Genomic DNA, 22,371 nt, shown 5'->3' on the forward strand with positions numbered 1-22,371 from the left:
AGGTAACTGACAATTTTGTTTATTCTTCAAAAGTTTTCATAATTCATCCAGATGGTTTCTTCTACCTAAAGCAACCTGGTGGTTCAGACTGCCATATGTTGTGCAGAAATAATTTTGCTAAACTGTATTACTTTAATTTTAAGGCTATTTTTGTTGTCTATAATGCAAGGAGACCCATTGAATGAATGATTAATTATATTTATAATTATATATTTAAAATCAAATATCCCAAAAAATAAATAAGAGAAATAAAGTAGAATCATAAAACTCAATGACAAAATTAAATAGACTTGAGTTTTGCTTGAAAAGTTTCACTAATGGGCGTGTCTACCTGCCATGAGCTGATTGCTGATTTGGCTGAGCTAAAACATAAGTCTATTTAATTCATTGTTCCCTGTTGGGAAAGTGTAAGACACGGACCCACACGGGGCATAAATGAACGGACAATAGAGATGCCAATAAATACAATTTAATATTGCAAATGTGCACTACAGGTCAAATACTGCTTTAGTCTGTCAATCAAAAGTTCCATAAGAAGGTGACGTGTGGGCAGGCCCGAGGATAGGAGACGCCTTATCCAGAGAAGAGCCGGGACCCACAAGGTTCCACCACCAATGGAGACCTGCAACACACCGGAGCCGCCAAATCCCGAGTCCCCAGGTGGCCACTGCTCCCAGCTGTCAGATCTGGTACTGCTGGCAGGAACAGACACAGGTTAGAGGTGGGTGTGTGTACACACAGTAACAGTCAGCAAACAGTTCAGTTCCTCTCCTGAGGGAAAACTCCACCACTCCCAGAAAACAGGAACACTGAAAACGTGCAGTACCAACAGTATACTTAAAGATAAGAGAAGTGAGGAGTGGAAACGCCAACTCCCTCCAACTTCCACAAACCCAGCTCCAAGCTGCGAGTATACCAAAGGTTACGACTTCAAAAATCAGAGGCAATAAATGTGCGAATGGCACAAAGCGGCTCAGTAGGTTACCTGACGGGTAAGCTGATAACTCGGCAGGGTTCTGATGATTCTCCCAGGCTTTTATGGTGATGATGGTTGATGTTGAGGGGGGGGTCCTGTTGTGTGGGCCGCCCGAAGAGGAGGTACTGCTGGCCCAACACCTGGCGCCCGACCAGGCTTGTCAGGATGTCGCTGGTAGAACTCTGCCAGGAGGGCTGGATGCAGGATGAAGCTCCTCTTCACCCAGGAACGTTCTTCAGGTCCATAACCCTCCCAGTCCGCCAGATATTGGAGGCCCCAACCCCTCCGGTGAACATCAAGGACCCTGCGGACTGTCCATGCATGCTCACCATCGATGATGCAGGCAGGAGGCGGCACTGGTCCGGGGGTGCAGAGGTCTGAGGTGTGGTATGGCTTTATCTTGGACATGTGAAATACGGGGTGTATCCGCAGTGAAGCTGAAACTCCCAGCTTCACTGCGGCTGGACTGTTGACCTTGATGATGGTGTATGGTCCGATGTACCTGTCCGTGAGTTTAGGCGAGTCCGTATGCAGAGGTATATTCCTGGTTGAAAGCCAAACTTCCTGCCCAGGCTGGTATGCGGGGGCCGGGGTACGTCGGCGGTCCGCATGGCTCTTCGCCCTCGTCCAGGCTTTCAGAAGGGCAGAGCGGGCTGTTCGCCACACCCGACGGCACCTTCTGAGGTGGGCCTGGACCGAGGGGACCCTGACCTCTCCCTCCACAGCCGGAAACAATGGGGGCTGGTACCCCAAACACACCTCGAATGGGGAGAGGCCGGTCGCCGATGATATTTGGCTGTTATGGGCGTACTCAATCCAGGCCAGATGTTGACTCCAGGCCGTCGGGTGCGCGGAGGTTACACACCTTAAGGCCTGCTCCAGATCTTGGTTAGCCCGCTCTGCTTGTCCATTAGTCTGTGGGTGGTACCCGGACGAGAGGCTCACAGTGGCCCCCAGTTCCCTACAGAAACTCCTCCAGACTTGCAAGGAGAACTGGGGACCACGGTCTGAGACGATATTCGTGGGGATACCATGCAGACGCACGATGTGGTGGACCAGGAGGTCTGTAGTCTCCTGGGCAGCCAGGAGCTTCGGGAGGGCCACGAAGTGGGCCGCCTTGGAGAACCGGTCCACTATCGTCAAGATGGTCATCATACCCTGGGATGCAGGGTGACCCGTGACGAAGTCCAGGCCTATATGGGACCAGGGGCGTTGAGGCACCGGCAACGGCTGGAGGAGTCCTTTTTCTTGCTGATGAACAGCCTTGCCCCTGGCGCAGGTGGTGCAGGCCCGGACATACTCCCGGACATCGGTTTCCAGTGACGCCCATCAGAAACGCTGCCGGACCACTGCCACGGTTCTTCGCACCACTGGATGGCAGGAGAGCTTGGAACCGTGACAGAAGTCCAGGACCGCAGCTCTTGCGTCTGGTGGGACGTACAGTCAATCAGTCAATCAATCAATTTTATTTATATAGCGCCAAATCACAACAAACAGTTGCCCCAAGGCGCTTTATATTGTAAGGCAAGGCCATACAATAATTATGTAAAAACCCCCAACGGTCAAAACGACCCCCTGTGAGCAAGCACTTGGCGACAGTGTTCCCTGTCTGAACTCTGTTCCCAAAGCGCTGTAGCCCAGGCGCGTGCCTCACCTCGAAGCAAATTAACGACATAAGCCACCCGGCTGGAGTCTGATGCATACATTACGGGACATTGTGCGAAGACGAGTGAGCACTGCATTAAGAAGTCCGGGGCTAATGTATGCTTCAGGGGACGGGGAGGAGGGGTTCGTTGAACGACCACTGGAGGGTCTCTGTTCAGCAACAGGTCCGCAGGAGGAGCAGCAGCCGCGCCCTGTGCGCGCGCTTCCACCTGAGCGGTGAGAGCCTCCATCCTACGATCGAGCAGTATGTTCTGCTCGGTCACCAAATCCAGCCGAGCAGTGAGTGTGGTTAATATTTGCTGCAACTCACCCAACCTGCCTCCTGCTGGAGCCTGTGCACCTTGCGTCTCCATTGATTGTTCAACGGATGGTATATGCCCCTCAGACACAGGTTACAGGTGGGTGTGTGTACACACAGTAACAGTCAGCAAACAGTTCAGTTCCTGTCCTGAGGGAAAACTCCACCACTCCCAGAAAACAGGAACACTGAAAACGTGCACTACCAACAGTATACTTAAAGATAAGAGAAGTGAGGAGTGGAAACGCCAACTCCCTCCAACTTCCACAAACCCAGCTCCAAGCTGCGAGTATACCAAAGGTTACAACTGCAAAAATCAGAGGCAATAAATGTGCGAATGGCACAATGGCAAATGGTAGGTTACCTGACGGGTAAGCTGATAACTCGGCAGGGTTCTGATGATTCTCCCAGGCTTTTATGGTGATGATGGTTGATGACTGACAGCTGTCAGCTCAGGTGCTCCTGGTGCTCCTGCGAGGCGACTGTGCCCTCTGGTGCCTGAAGCCCGACATCAGGCAAGGCGCCCTCTGGTGTTGGGCCAGCAGTACCTCCTCTTCGGGCGGCTCACACAACAGTTCCCCGTCTCTTTTTTCCTTTTATTTACATTCATGAATATTAAACATTTTTAACATTTAAAATACTTATAATTTGTCTCTTTTTTGGGTGGGGGATGGGTGAAATTAGAGTGCCTTTATTAGAGAGAGTGTCATCTGGGGCAAATATAGTGTTGGCTGTTAGGGTGTCTCCATGTCAGTCCTTCTATTTTATTTATTTATTCGCTGAAAATGACAGGTTGTTGTGCATTTGGATGCACAAATAGTCACAGCAAGGGCTTCAAGATCCATAGATTCCCTTCAAATCTGAACAAAAGAAAAATTTGGGACAATAAAGTCAGCGATGTAGGTTGGAAGCCGATCATCGACATCATTATCAAAGCTTTGCGAGGTAAATTTATCGTTCAGTCCCATGGACAGTAAAACTCAACTAAACCGTCGTCGTATAAACCAGACAAAAAAGTCCCAAAGTTTTTGTATTGTATTTTCCATGTAATAAACACTGTATACGATCTGTAAAATGTCTTGTACATCACTTCAGAGGTGTTATCTGATTTCAAAAACAGCATTTTTTAGACTTAGAAGTGTTTATTTCTCACTGACCTTTACAAAATATATGAGAAACATGTTAGATTTATACAAAAATAAGCCGTTTCAGAGCGTGTTCTGCCATCTTGGTTTATGTATGTACAGTTGTGGTCAAAACATTTACATACCCTGGTAGAATTTCTTTTTTTTTTTTTTTCTTTTTTTTTCCCATTTTTTCAGAGAATATGAATGATAACACAAAAACTTTACACTCATGGTTAGTGGTTGGGTGAAGTCCTTTATTATCACAACTGTGTTTACTCTTTTCAAATCATGACAACAGAAACTACCCAAATGACCCTGATCAAAAGTTTACATACCCCTGTTCTTCATACCTTTTATTGCCCTCTTTAACAGCAATGAAAGCTTGGAGTCTTTTGTGGTAGTTGTGGACAATGGTAAAGCTGCCACTGAATATGTCTTGAACTTTATTTACATCAGTTACGAAGAAATACAAACTGTATGGCACTCTGGTAAATTTGCAAAGGAGTAGACAGTTATCAAAAACTGAGAGACTGTGCAAGAAGGAGAAGAATGTGAAAGCCACTAAAGAAACCCAGACAACTGAGAAGAAGTTATAGGCTTATGTGGCTGTGATTGGAGAAACTGTGCATAGTCCAAGCTTTTCATTTTTGTATCACCAGTTATACAGCTCCATGATAAAGTGGTGTAAAGGAGGATGTTCTTAAAAAGAAGACCTGAACTTTTAGCTCCAAATTGCAAGAAGGTACATCTGAAATACAAACCTAGATTTGATCTGTTTTGGTAAAAGAATATCCTTCTCTGCTCTACTCCAAGAAACCTATCTCAAAATTGTGTTTTGGCAAAATTATTCAAAAAGATGGTCTGTAATCAGTTGAAGGACTTTCTAGAATCAAACATTTTAAACCCTTTCTAGTCTGGTTTTAGGAAGCAACACAGCACCATAACTGCTATCCTAAAAGTTTTAAATGATGTATTTGAGGCATTGGATTCTCTCGAAGGCATTTGACACCGTGGATCACAGTCTCTTGTTAGAAATTCTTTACAAATACGGTGTCTCAACACTGTGTTTGAGTAGTTTGGTGCCTCTGTAATTGGCATACACTCTGTGGTCCCCTTTTTTTAAATATGGGGACCACCACCCCAATTTGCCACTCCTTGGGCATTGTCCCAGACCTCAACACAATGTTGAAGAGACATCTCATCCAAGACAGTCCCTCCACACACAGAGCCTTCACAGCATTTCTGGTCATTTTAAACACTTGATATCCAAATTGATAGTGAAGCTGGGCTTCCTTTGCAGAAACAAGTCATGCTTCTCCTTAAGTGCTTGAACGCTCCTGATAACTGCTGCCATCTTGCCCTTATTGGACTATGGCGATGTCATGCATAGGTGTGCCTCAACTAGTTATCTACAGTCCTTGGCCCTGGTGTATCACTGCCCCCTGAGATTCATCACTGGTTGTAGCCACCTCACACACCACTGTGAGTTGTATGCCAAAGCGGGCATGGCCTCTTTGTCTGTTGGGTGATATACACATTAGATGATCCTGGTTTACAAAACTTTTATTGGTCTGGTTCTGATCTATTTATCCAGTTGACTTCAGAGATCTGAAAGCCGCTATGCTGTGGGCTCAAATGACATGTTATATTTTTGTGTTCCACATGTCCGCACTTAAACAGGATAGAAAGCCATTAGTTTTTCAGCTCCCTCTGACTGGAAAGTTCTCCAATCTGATGTGAAACTGTCCAGATTGTCTTCCTTGAACACCTTCCAGTCTATTTTGCGAGATCGCAATTTGAAGTCCTTTGCACAGTGCCTATATTTCTAAATCTAAATCTGTTTGAGCCTGTACACCATGTGCAATGTTATTATGACCAAGATGGTTGTATTTTATTTATCACCAACGTCCTCATGTTGATGTTAACCTGTCCACTATGACGTGGCCAGGTCATCTTTCTAAAAGAGGTTCCAATCTCAATGGATTTCTACCTGGTTAAATAAAGGTTATTATTATCCACAACTTCATAGTAAAGAAGCTTCTCTACTATGGAAACCTCCTGGACAACTGAGAGCCTTCACAGAAATATCCACAACTTCCACAAAAGAATCCCAGCTGTCATTGATGTTAAAGGGAGCAATACATAGTATTAAGAACAGGGGTATGTAAACATTTGATCAGGGTCATTTGGATACTTTCTATTGTCATTATGATTTAAAAAGAGTAAACATATTTGTTGGCAATAAATGGCTTCACCCAACCACTAACCATGAATGAAAAAAAAAAAAAGTTTTGTGTTATCATTCATATTCTCTGAAAAATTACCAAAAAAAAAAAAAAAAGATTCTGCCGGGTATGTAAACTTTTGAGCACAACTGTACACAATGGGCTTAGCAGAAGTTATTGAGGTTTTCCATATATCGTATGACGAGCTGATGCCGTAATTGTCACGACAGGCCGAGCTGTGTTAGGGTTGACATCAACAGCTGTGTAGGACAACATTCAAATGAGCTCCCCTGGAGAGGATATTTTGATGCTACCAGACCTTTAGACTGAAGAAGCCATTTGGATGCATATGAAAAGTTTTGAAACTATTCAGTCTGACTATATGCTACACAGTTACAGTCATGTAAAATCTTGTTTGGCTTTAATCAGTATTCCTCTTTCTGACATAAAGTATGAATTATAACATGTTTGTTGTTGCCTTTTGGCTGCTCACTGTTTTGTTCTGTCTTTGTTTTTGTTTTGTTTTTTTGGGGGGGGGGGTGGGGGGGTGGGGGGGGGTGTACAGGGTCTCCACACCGGATACAGCACAGAATTGCATTGGGATTTGGCACAGGTTTTACACCGGATGCACTTCCTGACACAACTTCAGTTGTACACACACACGGCCCCTGGTCTTCTGAAGAGGTCTCCCTGCATACAACATGTTTGCTTGTAATTCATTTTTAAATATGCATTAGTTTGACATTCTTGCCACAATCAATAAATGAGACAATGAAAGAATTTAGCTTTTTGAAATTTTTGAGAGAACCACAGTTGCAGAAACTTTCCTTTAAAACATAAATTTTTGGTCAGAAATCTCTGCTAAAACTGGTCAGTTGAATTTACCACTGCAGTCACGTGACATGATGGAAACATAACAAAAAATAACAAAGCATGTGGAGGACCCAAAGGAAGTCCAGGTCATTGCTTTCTTTGATGATACATGATCCTTCTGTGAGAGATAACTTGCTGCTGACAGGATGAAAACTTTCTACTTCAGCCTGCTTCTACTTTTTGTGCGACCAGCATGTACCACTTAACCAGTTATAAGTTAAAACTGTGAAGGTGAAAAACTACGCAATCGTCTCTGAATATTGGTCAAGATGATGTCTTTGTGCAGTGGCCCAAAATTGGTCAAAGTGACAGAAAAAACGATCCCTGCATTTCAAAATTCACCATTTGAATCAACAAAATCTCATCTTGAAAATTGTTATATATTGAAAATGTAGTTAAGTAATTTTGATGATGGTCCCATTAAATATTGCCAGTGTAACAGCCCAAAATATACCCTCTGTTCCTCTGCCCAGATTATAGCTGGAGTTAAAGTGATCTAGCCCAGAATATACCTAAATTCCACCCACCCCGCCAACACACACACGCACAAATACACAAAATTAATCAAGATACTGTATTTTGACTTTATTTCACATATGGATGGCAGCATATATTCACTCAGTTCACATGATGTCAGCAGGTTGACAACACGGTGTGGAAACCAAATTGAAAACGTACTAGAAAGTGTATCAAATGTGCACGACCTAAACTGAATGTGGTTGGTTATTGTTGTCAAGGTGGCAAAACAATGGATTATGATTGATCAGACATAAATGTGTAAACATTCACTAATGTATAAGCAGAGTAACAGCACACACATGGCCATGTCTTTCTTCTCTGTGCAGCTTCAGATCAGTGGGAGCTACACAGCACTGCCCACGTGACCCCATCTGTGGTTAATGCAGAGCTCAAATGGGGACAAATAAATATGTAATTTGGCCACATTTTATTCAACACTCAAAATGATATTGTGTTCACACAGGATACAAGTGCAGTGCTGTGAAAAAGTGTTTGCCGCCTTGACCCTTTACATGTTAGATTTTTTTATTAGGACATCAAAAAACAAAACAAAAATTCAGGCCTTGTATATTAGAATTTCCAAAATCATGCTCTTTAAACTCGCAGTGAAAGTAAATCTCTACAGTTTGATATAAATTAATTAAAAATCTAAAAGCCAAAATGATGGTGTGAATAAGTAAGTGCCCCCTTTAGTATAGCACATTTAAACCATCACTTCTACATACAGTTTTCTTCGGACAAGTCAGGGGATGGATACGTGAACATTGTCAAGACACTGACTATGTCTTGGACATTATTTACATGAATTATGAAGAAATACAAACAGTATAGCACTCTATGGTAAATCTGTGTGGAGTACATAGTTCTCAAAAACTGAGTGACTGTATAAGAAGGTGAAGTGAGGAAAGCCATCAGGACAACCCTTCTGTGGCTGTGATTGAAGAAATTGTGCAAAGTGCAAGTTTTGAGTGTTATATCACCAGTTAGACAGCTTCATGGTGAAGTGGTATAGAGAAGGTTTCTATTAAAAAAAAAAAGAAAGAAAAAAAAAAACACTTTAAAGTTCAGCTACAATTTGCCAGAAGGCACATTGGAGATTCAAGCATAGATTAGATGTTTTGTTGAAAGAAAATTATTCTGTGTAACTCCACTAGGAAGGCAGGAGTGGTGTTACAAAATGCAAAACTTGCACTATGCACAATCTCTTCAATCACAGCCACAGAAGTCTATAACGTCTAAAGGGTTGTCTTGGTGGCTTTCCTCACTCTTCACCTTCTTATACAGTTTTTGAGAACTGTCTACTCCACACAGATTTACCATAGAGTGCCATACTGTTTGTATTTCTTAATAATTCATGTAAATAATGTCCAAGACATAGTCAGTGTCTTGCGAATGTTCACGTATCTCTCCCCTGACTTGTCCGAAGAAAACTGTATATAAAAGTGATTGTTTACATGTGTGATACTAAAGGGGAACTTACTTATTCACACCATCATTTTGGCTTTTAGATTAATTTATATCAAACTGTAGAGATTTACTTTCACTGTGAGTTTAAAGAGCATGATTTTGGAAATTCTAATATACAAGGCCTGAATTTTTGTTTAGTTTTTTGATGTCCTAATAAACATCTAACATGTAAAGGGTCAAGGGGGCAAACACTTTTTCACAGCACTGTTGTTCTCACATTTAACTACTTTGTGTGGACGATTAGCATCTATCCTGCACCAAGTCATCGGGTGAGAGAAGTCATTACTGTTTGTGTAGATAATAACAAATACAAAAATACACTGACTGACCACAGGTTTTGTTTGTTCGGAGAGAAGCATGATGTGAGGCAGCGCCTCTCTTTTTCCAGTGTATTGGTCTTGTGCACTGATTTAGAAATTTGGCAGGTGCTTCAATTAATCCATCTTTGGGAATAATTTGTATGTTTTGTGCAGGCAGTAGCATTTTTTTCATATATTTATTTTTCTCTCTTTGGGGGCTCTGTGGGTGTGTCCTGAGCACCAGGTGGTCTAATAGTGGATATGTGATACCAGTTGATTCAAGGTGCAAAGATTATTTTCTTTTTGGTTTTTGTTTCCTCTTCTCCCATTCATGGTTCCAACAGCGGAGACATCTCCACCTCACACGTATTCATGAGGGAAATGGGATTGATCTACGTATAACACTGGCAGAGGGGCGAGTGTGTCATTAAGTCTGTGTTGCTGTGTGCGCACATCTGTAACAGAAATTATGATGGAAGAACTCATTTATTTATTTTAAAAAAGAAAGACACACATACGAGGTCTGTTAGAAAAGTATCGGACCTTTTTATTTTTTGCAAAAACTATATGGATTTGAATCGTGCGCTTGCATCAGCCAAGCTTGAACCTTCGTGCGCATGCGTGAGTTTTTTCTCACGCCTGTCGGTTGCATCATTCGCCTGTGGGCAGGCTTTGAGTGAGCACTGGTCCACCCCTCTCGTCGGATTTTCATTGTCAGGAAAATGTCTGAACGGCTGGAGCAGCGCTGCATCAAATTTTTCAAGAAACTGTGTGAGACAGCCAGGTGGAAACCATTCGGAAAATTCAGATGGCTTTCGGTGAAAATCCTATGATTAAGGAGCATTACAACCAGATTAAATACAGCCCACAGCGGCTTCGTGCAGCCATCGACAGGCTGAAATGACCAGATCATTTCCAAAGTGAAGGCTGTGTTGATCCGGGACGTCGTGTGACTACCAGAGAAATGGCAGAAAAGGTGGATATCAGCCATTTTTCGTCAGATTCCACTGTTACAGGAGATTTTGTAATGAAAGACGTGCGGAGGCATTCGCACGTCGGGACGAAGCCGCAATGGCCATTCAGAAGATTCAGACGGTTTTCGGTGGCTTTTTAGTCGAGTGAGTATCCGAGAAATTGTGGAGAGCTGGCCATGTCACAGCATGTCCCGTGAGACTTACAACACGGACTTGCTTTTGTTATCCACCATTGTGGCTTTGTCCCGACGCGCGAATGCCTCCGCACGTCTTTCATTACAAAATCTCCTGTAACAGTGGAATCTGACGAAAAATGGCTGATGTCCACCTTTTCTGCCATTTCTCTGGTAGTCACACGACGTCCCGGATCAACACAGCCTTCACTTTGGAAATGATCTGGTCATTTCAGCCTGTCGATGGCCGCTCGAAGCACGGCGCACCCTCAGCCGCTGTGGGCCGTCTTTAAACCAGCTGTAATGATCCTTAATCTGTGTGATGCCCATAGGATTTTCACTGAAAGCCATCTGAATTTTCCGAATGGTTTCCACCTGGCTGTCTCACACAGTTTCTTGAAAAATTTGATGCAGCGCTGCTCCAGCTGTTCAGACATTTTCCTGACAATGAAAATCCGACGAGGGGGGTGGACCAGTGCTCACTCAAAGCCTGCCCACAGGCGAATGATGCAACCGACAGGCGTGAAAAAACTCACGCATGCGCACGACGGTTCAAGCTTGGCTGATGCAAGCGCACATGATTCAAATCCATATAGTTTAGAGGGGTACAGCTTGACATAGGTCAAAATACACCCCAGAGTACAATCCAGCCTGGGCTATTTTATACTGCAGGGTGTATTTTGGGCTCAGCCAGACCACCTGGGTATGGTTTGGAGGGGATTAAATCTGTCTTGCTGCACTGCCTATTATTAATAACATTTCCAGGACTTTTGTGTTTTAGGGTGACACTGGGCTCTAATGTGTGGAAATCAGGATGGCAGTCATATTGAAAGGTTTAGTTTGACTGCTGTGTAGTATTTTTACTCTACAACTTTATTCTCACAAGCTGCTCCAGAAAATAAATTCCAGTCACCAATGAGCACATCTGATTAGAACCTATTTAGATAGAACACACTATTTGTGACAGTACTAACTCTAAGAGATTGGTTTAAGATCATCTGTCTATGCTGGGTTGTTCTTAAATGTGTAGCTGCACCCTGTCGGCGCGTCATGCGGTCTATTTTAAACTAGTCTAAGTGTTGTAGTGATAGGGGAATATTTAAGGTGGTACATTCGTCTCAGTATTGACACCTGGGAACTTGTAGCAAAGTCCACCTTATAGTCTAACGTCAAAACTAAAACCATGTAAATACCATACATTGTAGGTAACTACAGTCACCACAGTTTTATGTGGAGCTGCGTATTCAACAAATAAAGTGAAGAAGGCCCTCTGTGAAGCTTTCACACTGCTTCCTTCTGCTTTCTTTCCAAGTGTGCAGGCACAACTGTAGGCAAAAAATGCCAAAGCTTTTCTACCATTTACATAACCATTTCTAAGAAACTGTGTTTCCATGTTTGTCTGTATTCAGTGTAGCATAAGTTTCAGTGTTTCTTCTGCCCGTAAAACACTCATTTATACAATCCATATTGTGATAATATATGAAGTTATATTTCAGCTGTGGGGTTTCCTTAATCAGTATACAGTAGATTTCGATGAAGAAGGTTTTTAAATAAAACTTTCAAATTGGTACCTTCGGCATCTGGCCAAAATACAGGTGATGCTTGTAATCTCAAACCTTGTGCTTTTTTGCATGCACTTTTTCAGTATAGGCCTGTTTGTGCAGAAGCCTGGAGTTTGAGACTTGCAGGCTGATTTGTGTGCATGCATAAGCTTTTGGCTAACATACCTTGTTATATTTCTGGACAGAGTTTTGTGAACTGTACACTTTGCATAATCCCAGTGTCACATGGACACATATTTTTAGATGATATGCAGTACCTTCTGGCATCCTCTAGGTTGTCTTAATGCTGCATTTAAGCGCACAGCCTCGTGTTCCTGCTGGGTGAGCGTAACGAGGTCAGGTGTGTTTAATCTGTAATTGGATTGGGGCAGGTTTTGATTTCACTCCAACAGTTTTGCTGCATTGTGAAACACGCTGAATGTCTCCATTTGTAAGAAAAAACAAAGAAGCATCACTTTGTTTCAGATTACACACCATTTGAATCAGTAGGCTTTAAATGGATTTCTAATGTGTTGATCATTTGTAAATGGATAACTAATTTAAATGGCTAGTTTAAGTGTAGCTTTTCTCTAAATTACCTTACTATGCTGCAGTTTTGCATTTGTTCTTTGATATCAGTGATCATCATGCCTGATTGGACAGTGCTTGTAATCCATCCCAGGATTTTTCTCTATTTGTTAATGTTTTGGAAGCTGTGCAGTGTTTCAAATAATAATAATAATAATAATAATAATGATAATAAACAGAAAAAAGTTGTGCCAGTGTTTGATTAGCAACAGCATGTCTCCTATTTGACGGTCTCGAGGCGTAACATTCTGTAGATGTCTATAACTGTGCATTTTTCAAAGTTGCTGCCCTAGAGAAAGAATATGACTAATGAAGAAAATTGCAATTATGCCACTCAGTTCTTCTTGTGCAACTGTTTTGCATAATGCTGTGTACTGCAGGATTTCCACAGGGGAGTGAGTGAAATCCTTTTACTGTACCAACTGGAACTGCTCTGTGTATTTTACAAACATGCTGCTTTAACCGCTTTGATAAAGAATTAAAACTCCTTCCAGAAACTTGACTTCTGTGTATCTTCATTTTTGCCAGATGCTCAGTATTATGCAGATACAGATTCTTTATTGTCATTGTAACCAGCATAGTGAAAGGTAAGGTGAAGACTTTCAGTGCAAATATAACTGTTGTGTCTGATGGTTTGCAGACATTCATGTTGGTTATACAGTCGCAATAGAGCTTTACAGCTGTTCATTTCCATTGTTTGCACTGTTTATTTTACTGTAGGTAATTCGTTCGACGAGGCTTACCATCAAGCCAAGGCAGTGTCTGAGCTAACAGCACTAACAGCTAAGAGTGCATGCAGCCGGTGTTCTGCCAAATTGTGCGTCTCATCACATAAATTGACCGTTGGACTTGAAAGTCTCTACAGAATCTGACTGTTTTATTGATGCAGGGAGATCATTCCACAGAACAGGGGCACGATAAGACTTTTTATTCACCCTAGGGACACAAAGTAGTCCTGCACCCTGAGAACGCAGAGTCCGAGCCGGTACATAGGGTTTAATTATGTCAGCTAAGTAGGAAGGTGCTAGTCCATGAATAATTTATAGGTAATAACAGAACCTTAAATCCAAACTCACAAGACAGGAAGCCAGTGAAGAGATGCCAAAATGTGTTAATGTGATCAAACTTTGATTCCTGTCAAAGTCTGGCAGCAGCGTTTTAAACCAACTGGAGACCCCTATTGCTGGAACCAGAAAATAGAACATTGCAGTAGTCCAGTCTGGAAGAGACAAATGCATGAATCAGGTCTCAGCATCAGCCATAGAAAGGATGGGACCGATCTTCACTATATTTCGCAGGTGGAAAAAAGCAGTCCTCATAATGTCTCTAACGTGGAGGTCAAAGAATAGGGTTGCCAACCGTCCCTTGAAAAACGGAATCGTCCCTTATTTGGAAATAAAAGTGTGCGTTCCATATTGACCTGAAACGGGACGCAGTTTGTCCCGTATTTCTGTGAGAATCAAAAAGTCTGTAAAATGTCAATGAATTGACTGGCGCTTTATATGGAAACTTACGGTAAATTTGATCCCAGCCTCTCTCTCCTGCTCTTCACCAATGAGCTGACAGACACGAGTTGACAATACAGAATCACTCTTATCTCATTGGTCGAGGGACATCTGCTCGCAAGGAGATACCAACGTCATGAGCCGACGACGGTCGCTGGACGACAATAACAAAGCGCAGCATGGCTGATATCGAATCGATACAGACACCGACACTGGCACTGCAGATATGCCTACGGACAGCAATGTCTGTAACGTCGTTACTCCTCCTAAAAAACAAAACAAAAAAAAAAACAAAAAAGAATGCAAAAATACAGGGGCGAATGAAAAGGAAAATGGCTGGGGTGGAAAAGGGTGCGCGACAACAGCTAAGTATTGTAAGTATTGTTTACTTTTCAAACTTTATTTTTTGCACTTTTATACACTAAATATGTAAATGTGCACTGTTACATTGTTTTGGATGATTGCAAATTTTCTGTTTTGTTGTTAAGCACTACAGAGAGATTTTTATTTTATACTTTGAAGCAGGACAGAATGCTCATTTTGAAATTGTGAGTGAAAATTATTTGCACTAAAAATAAATTGCTAATAATTTCCACGTGTTCGTATCAGAACAAATGCATGTATGCATCTACTTAAATTCAGGGTCAAGTCAACAGTCAAATGGTTAAAAATCATTTCACACAGACGCTGGGAAGGGTGAAGGCAATGGTCGGTCGGCCCTGGCGGTGAGGTGTCCCTTATTTATTTTTCAGAGAGTTGGCAACCCTATCAAAGAACAACATAGGATATGACAAAGCTCAGTGATGCGCTCAGCTAACCAAAAACTTAGCTTCGATAACAGCTAATCAGCTAACTGAAAAGTTATCTTTTTTTAAGTTAAGCTGATAAACCACTCAAAAAAATTATCAAAAGCTACAGATAACCAGTAACTTTCAGTATTGTCTCCTTTACACTTGTAACTACTAACAAGCGACAAAGGCGACCACAAACCCAAACAATGAGTCAGCACTTCAGTCTTTGTGCACCCTGCCTACTGCAGGAAGCTCCTGTTTACTACATATTTTGCAGCAGTGAAGCAGTTGAGAGGAGCTAAACTCAACTCTCCACACACAAAAAATACTTCGTTATTCCTTAACAGTGTATAGCAGTGTTGCTGTGAGGCAGAGGTCTTGGAAAATAAAGCAGTTTTGACTTATGGTTTTGATTTATAAATAAAATTTATCTGGATAGAATAACTCCATTAATGTAAATTCTGTCATTTGTATAAAGTTAAAATATAACACATTTTAAATTTTAAATAATGCACTAATTCTGAAGTTTTTGTAACAAACACAGACAAATGCCTAAGGGATTATGGCTAAAATGAGCCTCCGCTAACACTGATTGGTTGACTCATTCATTCTATGTAAAAACCAACATGTTAATGTGAGTTGTGTGTTGGTGTTTACATATAAATGTGCTTTTGTAAAATATGTCATTTTTTATTTGTTAAAAAAAGCCATTTGCAAAAGTCAAGTTGTGATTAGACAACCATCTAATATAACCAGGGTCAAAATAAATAGAACACTGCTATCTACTGGAGCCCAGACCCCAACCCATAATCCTTTGCACGTCAGAGAGTTGCTGCAGTTTAAACAGCACAGTGAGAAAACAACAATTGTAAATGAATGTTTATACAATCAAAACGTACATTTTTATTTCTTTTCATCAGCTGCAGCAAGAGGCTGCAGCAAAACTCTGGCGTGCAAAGGATTATGAGCTATCTCAATACTTAGGGCAAATACTGCTATGAACACTACTGGCCAGTAGATGGCAGTAGAGACTGTGAAATAAATAATCCGGGTCTGCAAAAAGAAATGTTTTTTTTTTCTTTGACCAGTTCTCCTTTGTCTGCGGAGGATAGAGCAGTTTCTCCTGGAACTAGCTCTCCTCTGTCTGGATAGAACTGTACATCTACTACAAAACATAACAGGTAGGTATTCAAATCTTTGATGTCAGACGTTATAAATGTTTGTAGCTGTTAAGCTTTGTTCACCACGCCTACAAAAATATGTTAGCGGTCTAACAATTATTGGACCAAAATTTATTGCGAGATAATTATTCCGCTGATGGTTTTCAAAATTATCTGAAATGCTAATCCGATAATGAAAATATTAGCTTCGATAATTAGCGCGATAATTATCGAAGATAATGTTTTCATTATCGGATTATCTTTTTAGATAACTTTAAAAACCATTTTCAGACTAATTGTCTTGCGGTATAACGTAAATAAATCTGAACAGCTACAAATGTTTATAAAATTTAAAATCAGTTGAGCACCTACCTGTTAAATGTTTCGTAGCAGATGTGTAGTTCTACCGTTTGCAAAACAGGAGAGCTGCTTCTACAGGAAACCACTCTATCGTCTGCAGGCAAAGGAGAACTGGTCCCCCCTGCCACAAAAAAAACCCCATACTAACACAAGGGCAATATCACCCAAGTCATCCAGAGGCATACATTTTTAACTTATGGTTCAACTTTTAACCAAACTAATTTTGGACAAGTTATTTAAATTAATGTCATGTCTGAAGTTTTATAAAGTGAAAATATCAGATATATGTTTTAGTTTTGAAGTAATGCACTAATTTTTAAGGTTTTAGTGTGGATATATGCTGTGCCCAGCAGTGCATTATGGGTAGGATAGGGTAATTTCAGTACGTTCACGACATGAGAAATGCATTTGAAACACTCTGATCAGGCTCTACGGACAACAGCATTAAACTCTAGTGCCTAAACTCTTGTGAATATATTCTCTGGGTTTATAGACGTTATTTTGTCTGCGTTTATTAAATTCCACGCATATTAAATGTAGCAGACACGGATTATCTGGAATTTTGTTTTGGCACGTTTTCAAGGTCTCTACTGCCATCTACTGGCCAGTAATGTTCATGGCAGTATTGGCCCTGAAGCTGGGCTATGGAACCCGGGAGAGGTCACTTAAAGTGATATTTTTTTCTGGCCATGATCATTTGCGCGCACGTTTTCCTTTAATTGAGCCCTCGAATTAATAAAACGTGCGCACGTTTTCCATTCGTTCAAAATGAACTTCATAATGTGACCTAAATTGTCATCCTCACGACGGGGAGACGCTTCACCCTCAGCATCCTTTTTAATGTGCTTAAACTCCAGATGATATCATGTTGGGTAGCTGGAGTTCTCTATTCGCCCTATTGATGTATCCCATAATCCCTTGCATGCCAGAGAGTCGCTGCAGTCAGAACAACATAGAGAATCCACATGATGACAATTGTAAATTAATATTATACTACAAAAATGTATTTTTTATGCATTTCATCATGTTAATAACAGACTGCTGTATGATACCCTGAAAACTTGCTAAAACAATTATAACAATTAATCCATGTCTGCTATGTTTAATCTGCGTGTAATTTAATAAACGCAAACCGAATTTCAGACATATTATATATATTAGTCTGGAACAAAGAGGACAAACAGTGTTGTAAAGAACAATAATCAAGACGTTAAAGAGCAAACTTCACTTTCCCCCCGAACGACATGATCAGGAAGCGATTGTAGTTCACAGCAGCTCCCACTGAAAATAACAGAGACAGCCTGTGATTCTCGCATGTTTACATAAAATAAACGCAATAACATCTAGAAACCCAGAGAATATATTCATGAGAGTTTTAGGCACAATATAAAAATAGTTTTATGTTGCGATGTTAATGGTGCTGTCCGTGTGCAGCAGCTAAAGTGCAGCCCAATCAGAGCGCCTCAATGCAGTTCTCGATGTTACTGAGATCTCGCAGCACGGCGACCTCTCCGAGGTTTTGCGGGATTTGAAACGGCAATCCTTATGCGCCCAAACCATGATGATACACTCTGACCACATCCATTTCTAATGGGGAAATGTATTACACAGTCTCGTAGTCACAGTCTAGTTTGGTGGCTAATAGCCAACATTTATGTGTCAAGCCAGTATTGAATGCACGTTTTACAAATTGTGGCCACGTTTAAGTAGATCGTGCTCTTGTTTTACTCAAACAATACTTAAAACGAGCGCACAATAAAATAAAATGTGTGCACAATATAATAAAGCATGCGCACAACATCATAAAACGTGCGCACAATATAATAAAATGAGTGCACATTCTCTCCACATGCAAAACATTTTGCGATGACACTTCCAGGGCTCCATAAAAATGCCTATTTTTACAAATAAAAAAATGGAATATTTTACAAAAGCACATTTATCTGTAAACACCAACACATGACACACGTCACATTAACGTGTTGGTTTACATAATGAATGACTGAACCAATCAGTGTTTAGCAGAGGCACATTTTACCCAGAATCCTTTGCGATCTGTCTGTGTTTGTTACAAAACTTCAGAATTAGTGCATTATTCAACATTAAAAGATATATGTTATATTTTACCTTTGTACAAATGACAGAATTGACATTAATGGAGTTATTCTATTGGTATTAATTTTATTTATAAATCAAACCCATAAGTCAGCGCTGCTTCATTTTCCAAGACCTCCGCCTCACTGTGATACTGCTATTGAGTAGAGAGTTGAGCTTCACTGCTCCTCTCAGCTGCTTCACTGCTGGAAGTTATGTAGTAAGCAGGAGCTTCCAGCAGTGGGCATGCCGCACAAAGACAGAAGTGTTGACTCATTGTTTGGGTCTGTTGTCACTTTTGATGCTACCAGAAGCGATCGTCGTGTTAAAACTCAAATTCAGTTTGTTAGTAGTTGCAAATGTACCGGAGATAATACTGGAATTTATCGGTTATCTGTAACTTCCGATACATTTTTGGGTGGTTTATCGTTTTATCTTTATCAAAGATAACTTTTCAGTTATCTGATCATCTGTTATCAGTTATTTTTTTGGTTATCTGTGCCCACCACTGACAAAGCTCTTGCTAATGACATGGTATACTGGTATAGGTACGGTTAGACATCCGGGTCCCTGATGCGCGCGCACATAGCAACGCACATAGTAACCAGTGAGCTGCTGAAAACAAACCGCTGTCACTCTCATTTCCTACTTTGACGTCCATCACGCTCGCAGCGTTCTGCTGCGGCTTTTTCTACTTAATATACACCTGTTTTCACAGAGAATGCCACGATCATGTGTTGCAGTTGGCTGTACCAACCAAGGTAAGTTAAAAGATCAAAAACTGTTTTTTTCGAGCTCCCAAAGCGCCACATTCTGCTTCTCTCCTCATTCTGTTCTGTTCATTGAGTTCCCTGATTTCAGGACGGAATCATGTGATGTTGGACAAGGTGAGTCCTCATGGTCACTCAGGTCAGCTGGAGGCAGGAACTCTCTGGGTGAGGTTACTGCTGTAGCAAGTTCTCCAAGAGAGGCAGCTGCAGGAGGTGAGACAAAATGAAGCTTTGACTTGGCCCTCATTGGCCTGGGGCATGGCTGGTCGAGACGCTTCCCATTTCTGCTTTGGCTGCGGCCGTGGCGTTCCACAGCCTTTGAAGCACTATTACTGCAGCACACGATCGTGGCATTCTCTGTGAAAACTGGTGTATATTAAGTAGAAAAAAAATGCGGCGGAATGATGCGAGCGTGATGGACATCAAGTAGGAAATGAGCGCGACAGCGGTTTGTTTTCAGCGGCTCGCTGGTTACTATGCGTGTTGCTATGTGCACACACATCAGAGACCCGGATATCCAACTGTACCTATGCCATTTGGCATGACCAAATCGGCAGCCCTTTGTGAATAAACAGCAGTAAAGACGACTATATCAACAATGGTTGTGAGTGCGCGTACAGTTTGTTTTCAGCGGCAACCCAAAATGGCGACCGTAACTACGCGGAAGTGACGTAGGCCAGACTGTACTGTACCTGTTCTTATATCGTTGATCGTTGTTGCGGTTATAAACTGCACATCGAACAGCACCACTCATTTCACTCTGAGGGTCAGGCACACACTAGCATGACAACTGAATACGATGATTAGATTCAGCAGGGTTTTATGACTTAATTACTAGATCACACCCGAGGATCACAACGTCTGGGATGCTTTAATTGTCCCTAAACAGTCCCAGAGTGCACCGCGCCAAATCCAATATGGCAGTATCCACGAAATGGTTTATTATTACACACACTCCAGTACAGTTGGTGGTGGTATTCACCTCAAAGCTGGTTGGCAATCTGCTGATGAACACAAAGGTGAAGAAGTTTTAATTTTTGTTAATTATCAGCCTGTGGCTGACAATGTGACAAAGCAGTGATTCATGATGGATTTAGACATGATGTTGGTAACAGTGGTGGGCACAGTTCTGCGAATTCAGTAACGGGTTATTAGCAAAGATAACTTTTTTGTTAGCGGATTAGCTCTACCATTTCTTTTTCTCTCAAATATCGTACACAAATCTATATCTGTGTTCGTGAACACTTAAAGTTAAATCAACTCTAACTTACAAACTTAAGTTCAAAATAACTTAATTCATTAGGGTTTTTACAAATTGTAACAGTTTTTTAAGTTGGTTCAAACATTCTCTTTTTCAGTGCATTTGCCATTGCAATGTGCCATTGCACATTGACCGTGCAAATTTGGTTCCATTTACTGTGCAATTTTGGTATGTTTTGTACCATTGCACAGCACCACCACCGCAGCACTTACACTAGTCGCCATGGCGCTTAGCTTAAAAACAAACATGGCAGTTTGTTTTATTAATGGTGCTCATTCTTGTAACACACACACAAAAAATCCAGTACGCCATAAGCCATCTAGAGGCATTTGCAGCATTCGCTTGGACGTCTTTACCTGAAGTACAAGTGCTGTCAGATTAAGAGCTCGACAAATTTCTGTTGCGATTTTTCAATGGACTGAGGAAAGCAGACAGGAAAGCAGTTTGTAAACAAAGAAGTCAATACACAGCATCAGGTACAGACTACATCATCAGGAATGTTAGGTGTTATATAAAACAAATAATGAATGTTTTTTCATTCATGTAATGGAAAGAATAATTAATGCAGTAAAAGATGGAATGTTGCATCCCATTTTGCTCTGCCTCTTTGAATGCAACATTCCATCTTTCACCTCACGAAATATTTTTACCATTGCACTTATAAACATTCATTATTTGTATAATAATCAGTCCTAACTTATACAGACTTCCATTGCTACTGTCAAGAACTGAATTACATTAGCAGGGCCCAAGTGACATCCTAAGTACTAAGCCTGCATTTAATGGTTGTATCATGGCTATTTTCCACATAATAATCCCACTAAACTGCAGACGGAAAGTCGGTGAAGTGCTTTAACAGTGTTATTTGTGTCCAGCATCATTTTAAATGTTACATTCATGTCCAAAACAACATATCCAACTGCTGGATCCACTTTGACTTCCAAAACTGTAATTCTGAGCACTGAAATGGCAGCTATCTTGGAAGATGACCATCTTGGAAAATTCAGGTGGCCAATCAACTGCATTTGTAAAGTTGCCTCTGTTGAGTACTTATGCCAAATTCCACACTTGTATCCACTTTTGAGTGATTGTTACAGTTACCTGCCCCACTCTTTGTAGCTTTGCAAATGAGCTGTGCCTCTGTCAACTGCAAGGTCATTGACCTAATACTGTATCAGAGATCATAAGGGAAGATAAGGGAAGATGTGTATAATGTGTGTATAAATCCACCTTTATTCTGCCTTGTGTAAAATATTTGTTTTGCTTTTCCACACACATGCATCCACAGACAACCTTTAACAAAATGTATGAGTTAATTGAAGCAGTCAAAGACGACGTTACATCAGACGTGATCCCTCTGCCCAGGGTCATCCAGGATGTCCACAGTGGGCTTCCCTGTATTGTCCAACAGGGGTCTCCATTTTGAGTCTTCAATGGCATCCAGAAGAGTTGCCATCTCATCCTCCAACTTGCCCACCGTGTCCTCCACTTTCTGCAGCAAATAAGAAAAATGTTGGTGTGGTTTAACTGCGAATGATTCATTTAAGTTGTAGGATAATAACTGAATCATCAATTAAAAGCTCATAAGCCTGTAGATTGTCAGACTACAATAAACAAACTACTTCAGGTCTCCAGTATCTCATTGGAAACCTGAAGTCGTTTTTATTTTGGGAAATGTGAATGTGCTGACTGAGATTTTTTGTGT

At 41.3% G+C, this 22,371-nt stretch overlaps 1 long non-coding RNA gene across 1 annotated transcript; it reads right to left on the bottom strand.

Moving 5' to 3' along the window:
* Positions 1-21,327, bottom strand: LOC117522785. Its single transcript, XR_004564332.1, has 4 exons — positions 21,317-21,327; positions 7,948-7,952; positions 5,503-5,508; positions 1-130 (listed from the first exon to the last, which is right to left on the bottom strand). It is a non-coding gene; the product is annotated as an uncharacterized LOC117522785 (long non-coding RNA).
* Between the last annotated feature and the right edge of the window lie 1,044 nt (positions 21,328-22,371).

The sequence above is a fragment of the Thalassophryne amazonica genome, chromosome 13 (assembly GCF_902500255.1).
Source record: "Thalassophryne amazonica chromosome 13, fThaAma1.1, whole genome shotgun sequence".
NCBI lineage: Eukaryota > Metazoa > Chordata > Actinopteri > Batrachoidiformes > Batrachoididae > Thalassophryne > Thalassophryne amazonica.